Here is a 13,737-nt window from a genome sequence, read left to right on the forward strand (position 1 = left end):
AGATATCTAGTTTGGAAGAAAATCATTGACCTTCTCTGAGGCTGTTTCCTCAGCTCTAAGATGGGAGTGTTGGTTTCTCCTGTCATGTGATTGTGGTAAGGAATATTTGACAAGCACTCAGCACAGAGTCCAGTCCACTCCGTGGTGGACATTTTTCTTATGACAATCAGGTACACTGGATGTGAGGTCCTTGGGTCCTTGGGTCTGGGTCCTTCTTGCTCAGCCCCACTAAATGCCTGACTGAGCCTCTGAAACAGAGTTGTTCATAGGGCGTGTGTGCAGGCGGGGGGTACCCTCCATCTATGTAAACAATTTGATTTTTAAATATATTACAAAATTCACAGGCCCACGTGAGGTATCATGGTTTATCCACGAAGGTTTGAAATAATTGTAGAGAGGGAATTCCCTGGTGGCCCAGTGGTTAAGACTCCATGCTTCTAATGCAAGGGGTGCAGGTTCGATCCCTGGTCAGGGAACTAAGATCCCACAAGCCATATAGTATGGCCTAAATAAAAAAATAAAAATACTTAACAAAACAAAACAGAGGTTTCTTGAAGGAGAAGGATGAAATTTAGAAACGTAAGCCTGAAATTTAGAAACTCTGCCTGACTTTCCAACCTGCTGTCCTGCAGAATTCGGACACAAGAATGCAACATTCTTACCCAAATTTTCAGCCTGCCCTATGAATTTCATACTTACCAAAAGCCGGGAATGCAAGAGCCAATATTTAAAAAAGATACTGTCTTTTGTTCTCTCTCACTCTTTAATCCTCGCACTGTTTATCCATCTATCTATCATCTAGGTATCACGTGTATATATGTGTATGAAAGTGAAAGTGTCAGTCGCTCAGTCGTATCAGACCCTGCGACCCCATGGACTGTAGCCCCCCAGGCTCCTCTGTCCATGAAATTCTCCAGGCAAGAATACTGGAGTGGGTAGCCATTTCCTTTTCCAGGGGATCTTCCTGATCCAGGGATAGGACTCAGGTCTCCTGTATTGCAGGCGAACTCTTTACTGCCTGAGCCACCAGGGAAGCCCATATATAAATATAGATACCCGGTGGCTCAGATGGTAAAGAATCTACCTGCTATGTGGGAGACCTGGGTTCGATCCCTGAGTTTGGAAGATCGCCTGCAGGAGGGCATGACAACCCACCCCAGTATTGTTGCCTGGAGAATCCCCATGGCAGGCTACAGTCCAAGGGGTCCCAAAGAGTCGGGCATGAGTGAGCGACTAAGCACATCTCAGCACATAGGCATAGATACAGATATATAGATATATAGGTATCATATAGAAAGGTTCTCTTTCTCTCGAGAACCTTAATCAATATACCCTTCCATCCTCTGCAATCCCCAATACTATTTATTTACTTATTGCCCATGAGGCTGTATCATCCACTACGCCAGCCCTCAATATGACTGTCCAGTGACTGTCTCAAAGGTTGTTCCTTTTTGATCACAAATGCAGCTAGCAGGAAGGTGGTCTGGCAGCTGGTGGCTACTGTCCATGCTGAGTAGTGGGATGGGACCCAGAGCACCCATGGGACTCTGTACTCTCCCTGTGAGTATCCTCATGCCTATGGGAAGCAAAGTCAAATGACAAGTTAAAAATATAAAGGGAGTTCCCTGGTGGTCCAGTGGTTAGGATTTCCCTGATGGGACCCAGGGTTCAAACCCTGATCGGAGAACTACTATCTTGTAGGGTGCATAGTTTGGCCAAAAAAGAAAAACCCCCAAAACTTGACAGATTGCAAAAGAAAGGAAAAAGTTTGCTTGGGTTTTTGTTTTTTAGTATCTTTAACAGTACTTTTTCCCTGACTTTTCTGTCTTTCTTTCTTCTTTTTTTGCCACATGGCACATGGGATCTTAGTTCCTTGACCAGGGATCGAACATCACCCCCCAGTACTGGAAGCTCAGAGTCTTAACTCCTGAACCACCAGGGAAGTCTTACTCTTTTCCTGGTTTTGAAGAGAGGCCCGCACACTTCCACTTTGCCCAGAGCCCTCTAACACTGCGTGCCCTTGGTCAGGACACTGCAGCTCTGTAAGCCTCAGTCTCCCCATCTGTGTAATGAGAAGGTTGAACTAGGAGGTGAAGGGCTTGTCTAGAACTGATGTTGCCATGACTCTACATCCAGGCACAGACTGGGGACACAGCTGGTGGGCTCTCCTGTTCTCGGAGGCACTCTTGGCTATGCTCACAAGCTGGCCTCTTAAGACCTAGGGTAGGAAGAGGGGCCAAGAGGGGCCAGTGGCTGTTCCTTCTTAAAACTGTGAGACTCACGGCCATGCCTGTCTGACTGTCTCTCCCTCCTTCTCTCTCAAATACCATCTGCCCTGCCATTCACTGGTCCTGGGGGAGAGGAGAGCAGCGGGTCTCTGATATCCTTTATGTTAGATGCTCTTCTCTGTGCCTCAGTTTATCTACCTCTTTGCCAATTGGTTTATTTGTCTCCACACTACACTATGTCTTCCCTGGTGGCTCAGCTGGTAAAGAATCTGCCTGCAATTCAGGAGACCTGGGTTCACTCCCTGGGTTGGGAAGATCCCCTGGAGAAGGGAATGGCTACTCATTCCAGTATTCTTGCATGGAGAATTCCATGGATAGAGCCTGGCAGGCTATAGTCCTAGGGGTCGCAAAGAGTTGGACATAACTGAGCGATTAACACTGGTTTCTTTGAGAGAGAAAAACGTGTCATTAAAAGATCACAGACTTTGGAATTACATGGACCTGGTTTCAAATCCTGACTCTCCCACTTAATAAATGTCCCTTTGCATAATTATAGTTAATCAGGACTGAGCATTTGCTATGTTCCAGGCTTAGTGCTAAGCCCATTGCATGATTTGTCACTTTTAAACATTATGACAATATGTTAAGTAGGTGTAACAATCATCCAATTTTCTAAATAGGCTCAGAGTCCGCCTTGCATACAAGGTACAGAAAGAGGGAGTACTCCAGGTGCAGTTAGTCGATCGGGGAATGCCTAACCTGATGCTACTTGCCCAAATCTGAAAGCACCCAAGTGGTACCCTGAGTCCAAAGCTAGGGTAGAAGAGAGAACCCCTGTGAGGATCACCTCTATAGCTTGTGCAATCCGTGTGCCCAATGTACAGACGGTAAATGAGCCCCAGAGAGAAATATCAATTATCACGAGCTTAAATAAACAAATGGGGTCTAATTAAAATTAAAAGCTTCTGCACAACAAAGGAAAATATAAGCAAGGTGAAAAGACAGCCTTCTGAATGGGAGAAAATAATAGCAAATGAAGCAACTGACAAACAACTAATCTCAAAAATATACAAGCAACTTATGCAGCTCAATTCCAGAAAAATAAACGACCCAATCAAAAAATGGGCCAAAGAACTAAATAGACATTTCTCCAAAGAAGACATACGGATGGCTAACAAACACATGAAAAGATGTTCAACATCACTCATTATTAGAGAAATGCAAATCAAAACCACAATGAAGTACCACTTCACACCAGTCAGAATGGCTGCGATCCAAAAATCTGCAAGCAATAAATGCTGGAGAGGGTGTGGAGAAAAGGGAACCCTCCTACACTGTTGGTGGGAATGCAAACTAGTACAGCCACTATGGAGAACAGTGTGGAGATTCCTTAAAAAATTGAAAATAGAACTACCTTATGACCCAGCAATCCCACTTCTGGGCATACACACCGAGGAAACCAGAATTGAAAGAGACACACGTACCCCAATGTTCACTGCAGCACTGTTTATAATAGCCAGGACATGGAAACAACCTAGATGTCCATCAGCAGATGAATGGATAAGAAAGCTGTGGTACATATACACAATGGAGTATTACTCAGCCATTAAAAAGAATTCATTTGAATCAGTTCTGATGAGATGGATGAAACTGGAGCCGATTATACAGAGTGAAGTAAGCCAGAAAGAAAAACACCAATACAGTATACTAACACATATATATGGAATTTAGGAAGATGGCAATGACGACCCTGTATGCAAGACAGGAAAAAAGACACAGATGTGTATAACGGACTTTTGGACTCAGAAGGAGAGGGAGAGGGTGGGATGATTTGGGAGAATGGCATTCTAACATGTATACTATCATGTAAGAATTGAATCGCCAGTCTATGTCTGACGCAGGATACAGCATGCTTGGTGCTGGTGCATGGGGATGACCCAGAGAGATGTTATGGGGAGGGAGGTGGGAGGGGGGTTCATGTTTGGGAACGCATGTAAGAATTAAAGATTTTAAAATTAAAAAAATAAAATAAAAAGAAAAAAAAAGGAAAAAAAAAAAAAGAATGGGGAAATCCCTGGCAGTCCAGTGGTTAGTACTCAGTGCTTTTTACAGCTGTGGCCCAGGTTCAGTTCAGAAAAGGTGCTAAGACACTGCAATCCACGAATGCAGCCAAAAAAAAAAAAGGAAATAATATACATATTTTAATTTTGATGGAGTCAGTTTTATCCATCTCTCCCTCTATGGATTGTACCGTTTATGTCAAATTCTCCTTACACAATCCCTTCCATTTTCTTTAAATCTTTTTATGAATTTTGTCTTCCACATTTAAGTCATTAATTCACTTGGAATTTATTTTTCATGGAAAGTTTGAAGTAGAGATCTTGTTTCCATTTTTTCCTAATATGGAATGCATATCATTGATTCCCTATTAATTTATAAACTACATCTATTTTGTCCCAAGTTTTCATATATAGATGTATTTCTGGGCTCTAGTTTTACCCAATTTGTCTATTATCAAATCTGTCTTCCTTAATGCTCTTTAAAAAAAAAAAATTATTTCTTTGGCTGTGCCAGGTCTTACTTGCAGCACGCAGCATCTTTGATCTTCCTTGAGGGATGTAGGTTCTTTTTAGTTGCAGCAAGTGTGATCTAGTTCCCAGACCAGAGACCCAACCCAGGCCCCCTGCATTGGGAGTGAGGAGTTTTAGCCACTGGACCACCAGGGAAGTCCCTGGTGCTCTGTTAATGAACATCTATGTTTTAAAAATCTTGGTGCTTTACAGCACAAGTGTTTTCTGTTTTACTTACTCAGAATTGTTTTGGCTATTGTTGCCTTTTTACTCTACCACATACATTTTAGGGTCAATGTCTCAAGATCTTTAAAAAATTGCATCAGAGCTATATATTATGGAGAGGAGCCAAAATATTTACCATGTTATGTCTTCATATATATATATATAAAATGAGCATCACTCTATTCAAGTCTTCTTCAAATCAGTAAAGATTGTTTTTCATAAAACTCTTGCAAACTTTTCCTTGATTTATTTTTAGTAATAAATTTCATGACTACTGTGAATAGGATTTTTCCCTTTTTTAAATTTATTTGATAGCTTCTGGTGTGTAAGCATGCAATTAGTATTTTGTATATTGACTTTCATCATTGCAAACTCAATATGTTTTCTCATGAATTTCAATAGTTTACCCATGACTCTCTAGGATTTCATCTGAAGACATTCATATCATCTGTAAGCACTGATCATTCTATCTTTTCCTTGGCCACTCCTGTACCTCTTTATTTTTATGTCCAATTCTACTGTATTGGCCTAGAATCAATAGTTTGATATTGAATCAGAGTAGTGGTTGAGGGAAAGTGAGAGAAAATGGCTTAGTCGTGTTTCACTCTGGCAACTCCAGGCCAGAATACTGGAGTGGGTAGCCTTTCCCTTCTCCAGGAGATCTTCCCAGCCCAGGGACTAAACCCAGGTCCAGATAGATAGAGGGAACCAGGATTCAATCCCTGGGTTGGGAAGATCCTCTGGAGAAGGGAATGGCAATCTACTCCAGTATCCTTGCCTGGAGAATTCCATGGACAGAGAAGCCTGGTGGGCTACAGTTCGTGGGGTCGCAAAGAGTCGGACACGACTGAGCGACTAACACACACAGTGATAGAGGGAATCCTGGGCTTTACTGTCTTTAAGGGTGCCGCTTTTAGAGTTTCATCATTGAGTAAAATACTTGCTGTAAGTGTTTGTAAATAATCTTTATCAGGTGAAGAATGTTCACTTTGGTTGCTAGTATACTGTGTGTTTTTTTAATGAATGATCATAGAAAAATATGGAATAATTTTTATGAATCAATTTAAAGATTCATTTGGACTTTTTTCTGTAAACTTTTAACTTATTTAATCATATTGATAATTTCCTGTTCTTGAACTAACCGTAAACTCCTGGGATGTACCCTAATTATTTACAATTTTAGCATACTGAGAAATTCTATATCCTAACATGTATTATACTTGTCACTTTTGAAATAATGTCAGGTGTATAGAAAAAAGTTGGAAGAATAGTACAAAGAGCTATCATTTTTCTTTCACCCAGATCCACTAAATGTTAACCTTTTGCCACATTTATCATTCTCTTTCTTCCATGTGTGTGAGAGATAATAGTTTATTCTGACCATTGAGAGTAAGTTGTACATATCACGCTCCTTTTTACATGAGTATTTAATTTACATTTCCTATAAATAGCTTGGTTACATTTTTATAGCAGCCTTAATGGAACATTTAAATATTGGGGTACATACTATTCTGCTATAAATTTTACTTTTCTGTTACTTCATTTCTATAATTATAGTTAGATGTGATGTTTTTTATTTCATATGTGTAGCAAAGTTATATTAGATATTAATTTCATTTCAGATTAGTAAAGGGGTTATAACAAAAGATCTGTTACAAAAAAAAAAAAAGACACCAGAATCTATAGCATTGAAAACCGCTTATCTAGATAATCTCCACTGGGCCTCTGACTGTGATGCAAGTTTGGACTTGACTTTAGGAAACAGTACGTCCATTTCCAGCCCACCCAGAGATCCAGCAAACTGGGAGAATCCCAGCAAACCATTTCAGGGATGGAGAGCAGAGGCTAGAGCGGAATCTATGGATTGACTCCCTCAACATCCGTTTCACCCTTGTTCCTGTATCTCTCTATTGCCAAGAGGCCGGAAGATTAAAAGGTATATTTCTTTTTTTTAAAGATTTTTTTGATGTGGACCATTTTAAAACTTTTTATTGAATCTGTTACAATGTTGCTTCTGCTTTTTCCTGTGTTTGGTTTTATATCCACTTGGCATGTGGGATCTTAATTCCCCAACAAGGGATCAAACCCACAACCCCTGAATTGGAAGCTGAAGTCAACCACTGGACCACCAGGGAAGTCCCAAAAGTTACATTTCTGAGACCAACCCTCCACCCCTAAAGCTGGGGTTCTGGGTGTGGTTTGCATTTCACCAATCCGATGCACTATCTAAAGTCTCCAACCAGAGCTTAGTCTGGAGAGAAGCAAAACCCAGGGCACACATCATGGCAAAACTGTGGCCAAGGCAATGTGACTTGAGGGAGAAAATTTATCCAGAAACTCAGTTTATAGCCCTCTTCTCCAGACTGTCAAGGGTTTCCCTGGAGGCTCAGATGGCGGAGTCTGCTTACAATGCGGGAGACGTGGGTTCAATCCCTGGGTGAGGAAGATCCCCTGGAGAAGGAAATGGGTACCCATTCCAGTATTCTTGCCTGGTGAATTCCATGAACAGAGGACCCTGGAGGGCTACAGTCCATGGGGGTCACAAAGAGCTGGACATGACTGAGTGACTAACATTTTCATTTTCACTTTTCTTTAGCTAGAAGACCTTATCAGTGGGAGCAGAGTGGAGAGGGGACCCTGAGGTTAGGACATTCCTGGCCTCCTCCTATCTTACCATGTATCAAGGTACCATATTGGCTTAATTTGAAATGTTGCAGCACAGTTTCTTTGCACAAAATGGTTAAAATGATGCAAGAAAGTGTTGAAGTTGGAAATGCCAGGTAGATGTTCCCCCTAAGGGGTGAATGGGCAGGTGATCTCTTATCCATGGCCCAGGGCGCCAGAGGGTGTGTTCACAGTGGGTTTTGCATGAGTTCAGCCTCCTCTGATCGTATGCAATGGGGTTATATGGGAAATGCACACCATTGCGATTGTGTGGGAGTCTGAGCATCACATACTGGCCTCCGGATACAGCTAAGCTTTCATCACAACAGGGAAGCACAGGCCATGGGTCGTCTTCATCATTATGCTTCTCCCCAGCTACTCCTGGAGGTGCAATTGAGCCCGAGGATTGCCTACAGGCATGAGCAATCCAGCTGTTGGCCACAGTTGGATTTCCCCTGTCAATACAGCCTGTAACTTAGCTCCTGGTCTGTTGCTCAGTCGTGTCTGACTGTTTGCAACCCCATGGACTGCAGCACGCCAGGCTTCCCTGTCCTCCACTGTCTCCCAGAGCTTCCTCAAAGTCACGTCCATTGAGTCAGGATGCCATCCAGTCATCTTGTCCTCTGTCATCCCCTTCTCCTCCTGCCTTCAATCTTTCCCAGCATCAGGGTCTTTTCTAACATTTCCAGTAAATGCGGTACACTTGTAACCTTCTGGAAGGCAGCTGAACTGCCAGTGAAAGGGCTCCCCAGCACTCTTCCCAACCTTCACCAATCCCTCTTTCCTCCAAGACCTCTGCCTTTGGGCAGCTGGTACTAAGTCAAGGGATAGCCTCCCACTTTCACCTCAAACTTTCTCCCCATTACTGATAGAGTGGAAAGAGCCCCGGACATAGACACCCTCCTGGAACGGTTTTGGGAACATCTCTTCCCATCTCTGGCCTCAGTTGCCGTATTTGTGAAATAGAACTGGTGATACCAGCCTCAGAGTGTTGCCACAGGAATTACATGGGGTTGTATAGGATGAAGAGCCCATCATCATCCCTGGAACACATGATGGTCTCTGTACAGATGTGTGACCTTGGCTGTCTGAACCCACCATGAATGGCGTTCCCTTTGGGTCAACCTTGCTCCCTTCCTTCCAGGCTTCTTTTGAAGTACAGGTGCCTCTGGGAGGGGGACATACAAGGCACTGGTCCCTCAAAGCATCAGAGGCTGTGCAGGTATTTCCTCCCACACAGAACTGAGATGACACAGTCCAACACTGGGAAAGGAGGGTTCTGGGCATGAGGGGTCCAGGCTGGCTGCCCAAACGCACCCACCTTCCCAAAATCATCTGCCATTTCCTCCCTAGCCCACTGAGCTCTTTCTCTGTTATCCTCGATGTTTGGCCAGTCCTCCCTGGATCAAGGTGGCTCAGTGGTAAAGAATCCGCCAGCCAATGCAAGACACTTAAGAGATGGGGGTTCAGTCCTTGGGCTGGGAAGGACTCCTGGAGAAGGAAATGGCAACCCACTCCACTATTCTTGCTTAGAGAATCCCATGGACAGAGGAGCCTGGTGGGTTACAGTCCATAGGGTCACAAAAAGTCAAGCACAGCTGAGTGACTGAGCACGCATGCACGCATGCCCTTGATCAAGCAGGCGGAGGATCACACCTGCCACAGTGTGGGACTGTGGATGAGGCCACTCTCTACCCAAACTATGTGCCTACGGGGGTGGGGAGAGTCGGAGATGAGGTTATAAGGACTGGAAAATAGGTTCTAAGAAGCACGTCATTGTGTCTGTCTATGGAATGTAAAATAGCTGTAAATTACCTAGATAACATCCACTAAAGGGTGCTGAAATGAAACATGAGACATACATAGAGTGGGATACTATGCAGCCCTTACAAAGAATGAACCAGGGCGTGGACAAAGGTCTTGGATGCAAGCAACAGACACACCAAGTCTGGATCACTAAGCAGTAAGGGCTTTATTGGAAGGATTTGGGGAAGACCTTTTCACAATGCTAGTGGGGACACTATTTGCACTGTGTTCCCTGTATATGCCTCCCTCCCACCAAGACTTTTGAAATTGTGCAACTTGGAGGCCTTGCCAGGATATCAGGTAGTTCACTGAAATGAAAATCAGAAATCAGACTCCTCTGTCCCTGGAATTCTCCAGGCAAGGATACCGGAGAGGGTTGCCGTTTTTTTCTCCAGGGGATCTCCCTGACCCAGGGATCCAACCCTCGTCTCCTGCATTGGCAGGCAGGTTCTTTTCCCCTGAGCCACCTGGGAAGTCCAAGGGCTCTGGGACCCAACTCAGAATCAGAGCTCCAGGCACCATCTAGTGGCCACTGCAGAGATTGCATGAGAAGTACAGGCGAGAAGGAAAAAAACAACCCATAGAAGGCGGTCCTGGTCAGCGCCAAGGAGGGGGCTGAGGTTTTGCCTCATTGCCACCTCCATCCTTGAGGTCTCCATTCCAATCAGGACACATACCCCCGCCGCCCAGGTTTCTCCCTGGCTCCCTGCGGTTCTTTCACTGTGATCTTGGGCAGACAACTCGGCCCTCTAGGCGTGGATTCAGTTCAGTTCAGTCGCTCAGTTGTGTCCAACTCTTTTCGACCCCATGGACTGCAGCACGCCAGGCTTCCCTGTCCATCACCAACTCCAGGAGTTTACTCAAACTCATATCTATCCCGTCAGCGATGCCATCCAACCATCTCATCCTCTGTTGTCCCTTCTCCTCCCGCCTTCAATCTTTCCAGCATTAAGGTCTTTTCCAGTGAGTCAGTTCTTCTCATCAGGTGGCCAAAGTACTGGAGTTTCAGCTTCAGCATCAGTCCTTCCAATGAACACTCGGGACTGATTTCCTTTAGGATGGACTGGTTGGATCTCCTTGTAGTCCAAGGGACTCTCAAGATTCCTCTCCAACAGCACAGTTCAAAAGCATCAATTCTTTGGTGCTCAGCCTTCTTTAGAGTCCAGCTCTCACATGCATACATGACTACTGGAAAAACCATAGCTTTGACTAATGGACCTTTGTTGGTAAAGTAATGGCTCTGCTTTTTAATATGCTTCTAGGTTGGTCATAGCTTTTTTTCCAAGGAGCAACCGTCTTAATTTTATGGCTGCAGTCACCATCTGCAGTGATTTTGGAGTCCAAAGAAATAAAGTCTCTCACTGTTTCCACTATTTCCCCATCTATTTGTCAAGAAGTGATGGGACCAGATGCCATGATCTTAGTTTTCTGCATGTTGAGTTTTAAGCCAACTTTTTCACTCACCTCTTTCACTTTCCTCAGGAGGCTCTTTAGTTCCTTTTTGCTTTCTGCCATAAGGATGGTGTCATCTGCGTATCTGAGGTTATTGATATTTCTCCCGGCATTCTTGATTGCAGCCTGTGCTTCATCCAACCTGGCATTTCACATGATGTATTCTGCATGTAACTTAAATAAGCAGGGTGACAATATACAGCCTTGACATACTCCTTTCCTGATTTGGAACCAGTCTGTTGTTCCATGTCCAGTTCTAACTGTTGCTTCTTGACCTGCATACAGATTTTTCAGGAGGCAGGTCAGGTGGTCTGGTATTCCCATCTCTCTCAGAATTTTCCATAGTTTGTTGTGATCCACACAGCCAAAGGTTTTGGCATAGTCAGTAAAGCAGAAGTAGATGTTTTTCTGGAACTCTTGGTTTTTTGATGATCCAGCAGATGCTGGCAACTTGATCTCTGGTTCCTCTGCCTTTTCTAAATCCAGCTTGAACATCAGGAAGTTCACAGTTCATATGCTGTTGAAGCCTGGCTTGGAGAATTTTGAGCATTATTCTGCTAGTGAGTCAGATGAGTGCAACTATGCGGCAGTTTGAGCATTCTTTGGCATTGCCTTTCTTTGGGATTGGAATGAAAACTGACCTTTTCCAGTCCTGTAGCCACTGCTGAGTCTTCCAAATTTGCTGGTATATTGAGTGCAGCACTTTCACAGCATCATCTTTCAGGATTTGAAATAGCTCAACTAGAATTCCATCACCTCCACTAGCTTTGTTCGTAGTGATGCTTCCTAAGGCCCACTTGACTTTGCACTCCAGGATGTCTGGCTCTAGGTGAGTGATCGATCACACCATCGTGGTTATCTGGGTCATGAAGATCTTTTTTTGTACAATTCTGTGTATTCTTGCCACCTCTTCTTAATATCTTCTGCTTCTGTTAGGTCCCTGCCATTTCTGTCCCTTATTGTGCTCATCTTGCATGAAATGTTCCCTTGGTATCTCTAATTTTCTTGAAGAGATCTCTAGTCTTTCCCATTCTATTGTTTCCCTCTAGTTCTTTGCACTGATCGCTGATGAAGGCTTTCTTATCTCCCCTTACTATTCTTTGGAACTCTGCATTCAAATGGGTATAGCTTTCCTTTTCTCATTTGCCTTTAGCTTCTCTTCTTTTCTCAGCTATTTGTAAGGCCTCCTCCGGCCTTTTTACTTTTCTTTTTCTTGAGGATGGTCTTGCTCACTGCCTCCTGTACAATGTCATAAACCTCTGTCCATAGTTCTTCAGGCACTCTATCAGTCTAATCCCCTGAATCTATTGTTACTTCCACTGTAATCCTAAGGGATTTGGTTTAGGTCATACTTGAATGATCTAGCGGTTTTCCCTACTTTCTTCAATTTAAGTATGAATTTGGCAATAAGGAGTTCATGATCTGAGCCACAGTCAGCTCCCAGTCTTGTTTTTGCTGACTGTATAGAGCTTCTCCATCTTTTGCTGCAAAGAATATAATCAATCTGATTTCAGTATTGACCATCTGGTGATGTCTATATGTAGAGTCTTCTTTTGTGTTGTTGGAAGAGGGTGTTTGCTATGACCAGTGCTTTCTCTTGGCAAAACTCTGTTAGCCTTTGACCTGTTTTGTTTTGTACTCCAAGGCCAAATTTGCTTGTTACTCCAGGTAGCTCTTGACTTCCTACTTTCACATTCCAGTCCCCTATAACGAAGAAGCCATCTTTTTTGGATGTTAGTTCTAGAAGGTCTTGTAGGTATTCATAGAACCGTTCAACTTCAGCTTCTTCAGCATTACTGGTTGGGGCATAGACTTGGATTACTGTGATATTGAATGGTTCACCTTGGAAATGAACAGAAATCATTCTGTCATTTTTGAGATTGCATCCAAGTACTGCATTTCAGACTCTTTTGTTGACTATGATGGCTACTCCATTTCTTCTAAGGGATTCTTGCCCATAGTAGTAGATATAATGGCCATCTGAGTTAAATTCACCCATTCCAGTCCATTTTAGTTCACTGATTCCTAAAATGTCATTGTTCACTCTTGCCATCTCCTGTTTGACCACTTCCCCTGCCATAAAACAAAGAGGTTGGGCAGGGCACAGGCTAGGCACTGTACTTAGCACTTTTGCTCATCTGACCTCATGACCAGGTAAGATCTTAATCATCTTGTCTCCCCTCACTCTAGTCACTCCTGACCACCCGTATCTGTGGTTTCATTCACCTGTGAGATCCCCATGGACGCCTGTAGAAATAGCTGTAGGTCAAGGCTTAGCTGAAAGTCACCTCCTCCAGGATTTCTCCCTGCTTACCTGCCCTTTGCTCCATCCCTTCACCTGAATTGTCCTCTTTCTGCCACAGGTATAGTCAGGTGGACCTCACCCACTCCAGCCTGAGACTCCCCCAACCCAGGGGCTTTTCTCAATCATCCTTCTCCCTCCTCACCAGGCCCAGTGAGGGGCCAGGCATAGGTTTGATTCACAATGCCTGCTCTGAGTTTGGTCCTCTTGACTTCAAGCCCTGTGTGGTAGACAGAATAATGCCCCCCTGCAAAGATGTCCATATCCTAATCTCTGGAACCTGAGTATATGTTACCTTACATGGCAAAGAGAGTTTGCAAGGACTTCCCTGGGGGTCCAGTGGCTGAGACTCTGTGCTTCCAATGCAGGGGACTCAGGTTCGATTGCTGGTCAGGGAACTAGATCCCACATGCTGCAACTAACACTGGGAGCAGCCAAATGAATAATTTAAAAAAAAAATTTTAGGAAGAGAGTTTGCAGATAATAAAGA

Source organism: Ovis canadensis, chromosome 13 (assembly GCF_042477335.2).
Source record: "Ovis canadensis isolate MfBH-ARS-UI-01 breed Bighorn chromosome 13, ARS-UI_OviCan_v2, whole genome shotgun sequence".
Lineage (NCBI taxonomy): Eukaryota > Metazoa > Chordata > Mammalia > Artiodactyla > Bovidae > Ovis > Ovis canadensis.